General features: G+C 35.6%; 2 long non-coding RNA genes across 2 annotated transcripts; both read right to left on the minus strand.

Annotated features, from left to right (window-relative positions):
- Positions 1-1,175: 1,175 nt before the first annotated feature.
- Positions 1,176-2,497, minus strand: LOC113067821 (uncharacterized). Its single transcript, XR_003279443.1, has 3 exons — positions 2,028-2,497; positions 1,411-1,545; positions 1,176-1,250 (listed from the first exon to the last, which is right to left on the minus strand). It is a non-coding gene; the product is annotated as an uncharacterized LOC113067821 (long non-coding RNA).
- A 795-nt stretch (positions 2,498-3,292) lies between these two features.
- LOC113067825 (uncharacterized) lies at positions 3,293-5,675 on the minus strand. Its single transcript, XR_003279446.1, has 3 exons — positions 5,622-5,675; positions 3,761-3,853; positions 3,293-3,540 (listed from the first exon to the last, which is right to left on the minus strand). It is a non-coding gene; the product is annotated as an uncharacterized LOC113067825 (long non-coding RNA).
- Positions 5,676-8,945: the final 3,270 nt, after the last annotated feature.

The raw sequence follows: 8,945 nt of genomic DNA on the forward strand, positions 1-8,945 counted from the left end.
AGTAGGATTATTTCTTCCGCATCTTATCCAATGCCTCCTTAGCTGGTTTCAAAACTTAATTTTAAAGGCTGGTAATGGAGGCTTGAGCCGTTGATATCATTCTAATGCAGTTATTAATGAAGTTATTAGAGGGTGAGAGAGACCGAGACACACACACACACACACACACAGAGAGAGAGAGAGAGAGAGAGAGAGAGAGAGAGAGAGAGAGAGAGAGAGCTTGTGTGAATTAGGCTTCCTCTTTGCGTCCCTCAACAGTGTTCTGCAGCAGCGTCTCTAAACAGCACTGTTATTAGTGAGAAATGTCATGTGTATTTACTTTCAGAAAATCGTGTCATGATGATAATGTTGTTTGTTTAGTTCTGTAATTTCCGTCATTACAGTTTTAAAGTGTTATGGAAATGTAATTCCGTGCATTTCCCAGAAAATAATTGCAAACCTCAGAACGTTCATCTGCGTCAACCTCAGAACATTAATCAGATTCAAGCATTCAATGGCCCCGTAGTAAGTCATATTACTGTAATTCTCCCAGCACTGCTGATCTAATTTCCAGCAGGATTTGGCACCTGCCAACACTGCCAAAAGCACCAAAAGTTGGTTTAATGTTCATGGTATTGGTGTGCTTGACTGGCCAGAAAACTCACCAGACCTGAACCCCAGAGAGAATCTATGGGGTATGGTCAAGAGGAAAATGACAAACAAGAAACCAAACAATGAAGATGAGCTGAAGGTCACTGTCAAAGAAACCTGGGCTTCCAGACCACCTCAGCAGTGCCACAAACTGATCACCTCCATGCCACGCAGAATTAAGGCAGTAATTAAAGCAAAAGGAGCCTCTACCAAGTATTGAGTACATGTACACAAAATTAACATACTTTCCAGAAGGCCAAAAAAGAAGTATTCTAATTTGCTGAGATGAACTGATGAATTGGTGGGTTTTGTGAACCAATGTGAAACCAACATGATAACAATTAAAAGTACCAAAGACTTAAACTACTTCAGTCTGTATGCACTGAATTTATTTAATATATGGGTTTCACAATTTGAGTTGAAATTACTGAAATAAATGAACTTTTACTCATCATTCTAATTTATTGAGAAGCATCTGTATAACAGAGATAATTATCCAGTTAAAATCGAAATCAGTTCAGAATTCAGCAAATACTTACATTTGAGCCTTCCACATCTAAAAGTCCATCTGTCGTTCGTCATCATCAGTAACACTGGTAAGATTACAATTACGATGAATGCTAAAAACAGGAGTGATATTATATCAATGTCGGATATTAGTGGAATATATTAACAAATTAACAGCATATTGCAAGACATCAGTCATAATGAGCATTTTAAAATGCCACCAGAGATTAAATGAACACAGATTAATTCAAATCATTATACATATGAACTCACCTCCTCTGATTGATGCAAAAGTGTAGAACAGGAGGATGAATTGTAATGTAGGCACAATATCAAAGGTCATATCAGCCACAAGGTCAAACAATTCAATTTTCCTTCCACGCTTTATTCCAATCTCTATAATGAAAACTACAGGAGAAAAAAAAAAAATTCTACAACTAAAATTTTTATATTTGATTCAGGTTTGAGTCATTATATTTGCAGTTATCATGACTGAATTCAAATACAAATACAACAACAAAATATAATAATAATAATAACAATAACAATAATAATAATAAGGAAATCATTTGGTAAGAAAAACTTAAATCTTCATGTTGCTAATAAAAATATGATTTGAAAATATCAGCATGTACTATTTTTACTAATATACTACAATCTCAGATCCATGTTTTTTTTTTTTTTGTAGAAAACAACACATTTGACAGAGGTGGGGCATAGAGGAACTACAATAATATATATTATTTGAAAAATTTGTTTTTTGAACATAAAAAAAAAACATTAATAGATTAAAGCATGTCAACATACACAAAATAATGATCTGTAAAATAGCATCATATGACCCCATTTAAAGTAACACAGTTTCATCTCATTCACACAGAAAGGCTTACCGTAAATTATTTTGCAGAAGCAGGTAAGAATCACTACTGAAAACAGGACTTTTATAACAATTTTGTCAAATTCAGGGTAGTACTGAACTTTTTGCAAAGTACTTTTAAATAGAGCTAGAAGAAAGGAAGAGATAGAAAAACTATAAAATAGAAGCACACCCAATATATAAATGCAGGTCAGAAGAATGACACCAAAACCATCAGTTACAATACAAATATATTGCATGTCTTCTTATAATTTACACTGACAGTCTCCTTAATCTAAGTGTCACGCCATGTCTTATGGACCTTGATTCTCTGTTTTCCTGTCTTGTGTTCTGGTTTATTTCCTGTGTGCCCATATTTGGTTATGTTCCTGGTCTCATTTAGTCTTCATTAATTAACCTCCATCACCTGTGTTTTGTTAATAATTCTCATTTGTCTATGTATTCAAGTTGCTTCTTCACAGACACGCTTTGTCTGGTCAACGTTTACTTGGTTTTGTGTTTCTCTGCCGTTAGGATTATCTTTTGTGGATTATTTTATAGTGATAAGAAACCGAGAATTTCTGAAGCATTTGAGACTTTAATGAAATTGAGCTAAAAAAATGTTTAATTACTAAAAGCTTTCAATACAATGCACATTAGTGACATCTGGTAGTAGGACTTGTTTTCTCCCCCACATCTGACAAATCATATGGAGCAGAGGATGGTTTTAAAAAAAAGCATGTTACCAAACAAAGCTTCGGAATCTGTGACATACAAGAGTGGAATCAATCTGCGATCAATACAATATCTAATCTGATATAATCTCATCTCCATTTATTTGAGTCAATAAGACGACAACGGATATACAATTATCAATAATATAAAATACGCAAATATGCATCGTAATTAATAATTGACATGGGTAGCTGGAAAATAATATTCCAAAAGAAGTACCAAAATATTTTGGGCAACCTTTTACCATTGTTCTGTTTGGGGTCTCTGATACCCCAGTCATAAACATGACTGAAGGTCACTGAGAGCCCTCAAAATGACTGAGTTACCCTTTTATGCATTAGATGGGATCGTGAATCACCAATTTTTTATTTATTTTTTATTATTGGTATCAATCGTCCCATCACTATTATTGTGATTAACTTTGCGCTGGAATTTATTAATACTCCTCTTCATCAAGTCTTCTTCAACATACACCATGAAACTACGGTTCAGTGTTTTTTCTGTTTCTGTTCTGACCCAGTGCTGCTTATGATGCATGTCATGACTTCAAAACACTCTGAGAATTTAGTAGGGGTTTAAATGTTTCTGAATATATTATTGTGAATATGTTTCAATTTGCTGCAGAATATTCAGAATATTAGATTGTTTTTGTAAACCTTAGTTTGGTTTTATTTTGTTAGCTTACATTTTATTATTCTTATGATAATTCTGGTCGATTGGCATTTGTGTTTGTTTACCTGAATAAACAACAATTGAGAAGGAAACATATTCAGCAAAATAACCATATTTCAGAATCCGTCTTTTACTGTTGTCTGTAAAACAGAAAAGATCAAAATTACAACCATATTTCATATAACACAAATGCAAATACCTAAAACACTGTTTAATGAAAGTTTTATTCAAGTTTATTTAAGTTATTTAAATATTAATTTAAGTTATTAAATTATTTGTAGAGTGAGTATTAAGTCTGAATATCTGGCCATTATAATTAATTTTCTGATCTTCTCTAATAAACTGATAAATGAGTCTTACATGTGAACTCTTTAACATATGGATCTGCCCAAAGCAACACGATAGGCCTCAGAAAATAAAGAGCACAACAAGAGACCGACTCATTCAGAGACCCTGAAACACAAACCAATATTAATCATGAGAAGTGAACTCTTGAATTTAGTAATCTGTGTATCCTCCTTTAGCAGCGATAAGAGTTATAAGAGTTATAATTATGGACCATCCTCCCAACAAATGTTTTTCAGTTCCATTCTGGATTGTTTCATGTTTTCGTATCTTCATATCTTCCATTCTTTAGATGATTTACTTCTGTGTTGTACTGTAGTTCATCATCTTGTTGCCTAACTCAACCTCTCTAAAGCCTGAAGTCATGAACTGATGTTGTGACAAAAAAATCTTGATATGCTTTTAAATGTGTTGTTCCTTCAGTGATTGAAATGCAGCATTAAACCATGATGCTCCTTCAATTTTAAACGTCCTCATAACGTTGGAAAAAAAACGTTAAAAACATTCCTTACACCTCCTCTAAACATTTAGAGTGACAACTAACTTTAAATGAATAATGTTCTGTGTGCCGTTTTAAAAGAATGTCCTTGGAACGTGGAAGAGTTTTGTAGCCTGTTCCATGTAGTTACTGTTCCTGACTTTTCTCTTAAATGTATGTTAATATTATGCAAGTGTCAGAATTAAACCCTTTCAAAACAATGTTTATGAGTGCTCTTATAATTTGCATAATGTCCTTAAACATTAAGGATCACTAACTTTCTGTCTTAACATATGAATGAAGAGGTTTTGAAGTTAGTTAAATTATTTAAATGATGACGGAAATTAGGACAAACATTTGAAGTCACTGTTATGGTGATCAGTGTTTTAATGGCAGCAGAGCAGTGTGGAAAACATGGTGAGAATGAAATGAATAACTACAGTGTTATTCAGAGTACATGAGTAAATAATGCAACTGGATTATTTTATTGTTCATATTATTATTATTATTATTATTATTTTTTTTTTTATGATTTTATCAGAATCAGCTTTATTCACCAGGATGAAAATAGATGAAAATACAGTGAAGTCCAAGGCATGAAGTGCAAGACGTGCAGTGGCAATCTGCCATATGGTAACATTATGAATAAAATACTATATAATGTTGTGAATTCTTTGTGGATGCGCTCTTCCCATAACACTGGCAACGAAAGCACAAAGGCAACAACACTTTCTGATTACAACATGTAACTTATTTCAAGTTCACTTACATTTGCAGTCTTTTGTGCAAATACAAATTGTAATCTTATGTCTATGTTATGTATCTATGATCTTGATTAATCTCATATAGGATGTGTAATGTAGAACAGGCTTACTGGTGTTCATTTATTCTTCAGATTGACCTCATGCAGCAATTCCTTTTTATTTATATATATATATATATATATATATATATATATATTTTTTTTTTTTTTTTTTTTTAACATTGATTAATTGCTAACCAAACAGCAGTATCTTTCTAGTCATTTTGATAATTTTTATTCAAATATTATCTTTATCGCTACGACAGACAGGCCTTACCCCAGTACTAAAGTACTAATTTTTGAAACCTATCAGTACTTAAAATGAAAAATTGACAAAAACGCCCATCCCTAATATATATCTCGAGCTGGAAGATGCTTGTCATCATCAGAGGAAACGCAACACTCATCAGTGAAACAAAACACATTGTACTTGAGTAACTACTGTGAAGCTATTGAGAACAGACCTTATTTAAAAATGACTTTGCATATAAAGCACAACTTTATTATAATAAATTATTAAAATATAATACATATAATAAAGTACACTTGTTCTTGTAATTAACAAAAAGTAATTTATCATCAATAGAGGCACTCACCTTCAGAAACACCCCAGAAAACAAAAGCAAGGAACATGATTATATTTGGACAGACTTGAAAGAGAAGACGACAGAGTAAAGGATCTAGAGAGAAAATACAAAATAATTATGTTTAAATAATCATAGTAATAACTTTAAATATGTTTACAGCAGTCTAGTTTCTATAATCATTAAAATTGCATGTGTTGGCACAGACAAGCACAAACACAAAAGATAGACTGCCACTGGACACGAGAGACCTCTCTCTAGACGTCTCCAAGCTGACACATTCATGCATATTCATCATGTTTCTTATGTATTCACTTACCAGGTATCCCAGAGGAAGCTTGAATAATCAACAAGAGAGGGAGGAAAAAAAGCACATATGATATCTTGCACATTAAGATGCACCAATGTTTAGATAAGTTAAAATTACTGTGTTTCTGCACAGTATGTAATTATCAAGTCAACAGATAAATAATATAGAATACATTTTATATTGTTCATCTTTTGTGGTTAATTATTTGGCCAAAATGTTTGAGAATAAAGTGAGAACAGCATTCACAACAGCAGCATTGCCACATACGTTCATCTTCTCACTTATGTGTTTGTTCACTTACCAAGTACACTCAGTTTCAAATTACTTTTAGCTGAAACTGTACAGGTGTATGGTCCCTCATCCTCAGCTGTCAGATTGTCCAGACGGAGGGAGAACTTTCCATGTTGAATCTGATCAGTAAAGAAATGAGCTCTATCACGATAATCCTGATGCTGGGACTCTGCTCGACCATCTTGATACAGATGAACCAGAGTCTCTGAGCCTGTTCTTCTCCATTCCACCTTCAGATCCTCCATTGATAAGAGTTCATCAACATAAACAGCGCAAAACCACTGAAGATCCCAGAGGAGCAACCAGAGGACCAGAGGGACCACGTGCATTCAACCCTTGAAATAAAAAAATTAATAATGGGAATGTAATAATGTGATATTTTGCCAAATAAGTGAATGTATTTACTTAACTATACTCTATTTCTGCATAATGCACTTTTTTATTATCAGGCCCAATTATTTGTTTGGAAATTTGATTATACACATTTTTTCTGTTTTCCATGGGTCTTCCTTTTTGTTTGTTTTTTATTTTTGGTAATCAGAAAACCAGTAGATGAGAAATGTGATCCAGATGGGTATTTTTACACTAGCACACGTTATACTGTTATACTGTTAAATTTTCTACATTTTAGTGCCATTTGCTGACAAAAACAAACATTCCACAGAATCATAACTGCAATAGTCTTTTTGTGTATTTGACAATAAATAACACATGCTGTTTATCCTTTGACTTCTCTAACTTCACTCATTCAAGACCCAAACTGACTGCAGCAAATACGAATATTTCTACCTTCATTACATGATCTGCAGTAGATCAGGAGGGCAGATACAGATGCAGAAATACAGAAACTCAACACCATTATCTGCAAAACTGAGAAACCTGTGAAACACAAACATCAGTTACTGAATACAACATGAGGTAACTTAAGATTGATGTTGCCATTAAAAGTAAATTGTTATTTGTTCAAATTCAGGCCCCAATTATTGTGTACTAAATATGACAGCTTCATCTTTAATCTGTTACTCACCCAGTCTCTCCAGTACTACTGTTGCATTGGCTGAAAGTCGTCCAGCAAACACTTTGCACATGTAAACTCCTTTATCCTCAGTTCTGACACTCTTCAGTCTGAGAGAGAAGTTTCCTTTGGGGATTTCTGCAGTGAATAACTCAGCTCTATCTCTGTATCTCTCATGTGATGAATCTGGTAAAGTCTGATTGTTTTCGTACAGAAGAACTAGAATATCTTCATCTTCATCTGTTTTCTTCCACGAAACCTCTTCAATATGTTCAGGTGTGATGTGAGAGTCCACAGAGCAGTTCAGAGTGACGTCCTCACCAACATATGCAGACACTGACCGATCTGATCCGGATACTAGCAAACGCTCTGAAAGATTTTACACTTCATTAATAAAGAACTAGATCATAACTGCAATTCAATTATTTTTCCTTTGAAAAAGTAAATTAATGGATTACCCTTGCTATTCATTTTCTGTAATTTAATTAGTTCTGATCAGGCCCTGCTCTTGAATAAAATCACCAAATCACTGAGAGTGTTCTAACTGTGTTTGTGTGTGTGAGTGTGTGTGTGAGTGCTGTTGCTATGATGCAAAGAGCGCTTCATTCATAATCACCAATGTTAAAAAAGCTGTCACTCATCTTATTTCATCGTGATCTCACGAAGATATGTTATCATTATCATATTATTATCAGAGATTTTCTACATCTGAAAACAACAGACCGTCCCACATAAATCCTCAGCGCCCTGACCAGGCTGAGGATGTTCGCATCGCTCTCACTGTCAGATCTTGGAAGAGCTGACAGTGAAATGACTTGTGCTCTGAACGGAGTGGAAGGCACTTTGGGGACATAACCGTGTCTCGGTTTGAGAATGACTTTAGAGTCATTAGGTCCAAACTCGATACACGTAGCACTCACAGAGACCGCCTGCAGGTCACCCACTCACCTGAACGAGGCGAGAGCCACAAGGAAAACGGTCTTAAATGAAAGATACTGCAAATCCATGGACTGCAACAGTTAGAAGGGGGCACCTTTCATAGCATCCAGGACCGTAGAGGTCCCAGAGAGGTCCAAGACCATAACCAGAGGGGGCCGGGGAGGGTTTAATCTCCTAGGACCTCTCAGGAAACAAATGACGAGATCGTTCCATCCCAGTGGCTTGCCAAGCATAGGTATGACAAATGCTGCTATGGCAGCCACGTACACTTTGAGCGTGGAAGGGGACCTGCCCTTCTCCAACAGAAGAAGGAGAAGATCTATGTTTCTATGTTTTGACCCGATCACCAGCCAGAAAACACTGACCACTTTAAAGCGTAAAGCCTTTAAGTAGAATGTGCTCTCACCTGTGTAATAGTGTTCAACACTCCCTCTGGGAGGTCCGCAGGTACCCGTTGCTTGCCCAGACGTGCAGGGCCCATAGGTCGGGGCTTGGGTGCCAAATGGGCACCCCTGGCCTGAGAGAGGAGATCCCTCCTCACCGGAATCCGGAATACATGGGCCAGTGCTTCCTTATCTTTTGTGAAAAATACTTGGCAGTGGGCGTTCTCTGGTGACGCAAAGAGATCGACTTCCGCTCTGCCAAAGGTGCCCCATAGTAACTGGACTACCTGGGAGTGTAGGGACCATTCCCGTGGGGGAACATTGTCTATGGACAGCATGTCTGGGCCCACATTTTGACATCCCGGCACATGCGCTGCTCTCAGAATTAATATATAATT

The sequence above is a fragment of the Carassius auratus genome, linkage group LG28B, assembly GCF_003368295.1.
Source record: "Carassius auratus strain Wakin linkage group LG28B, ASM336829v1, whole genome shotgun sequence".
NCBI classification, from domain to species: Eukaryota; Metazoa; Chordata; class Actinopteri; order Cypriniformes; family Cyprinidae; genus Carassius; species Carassius auratus.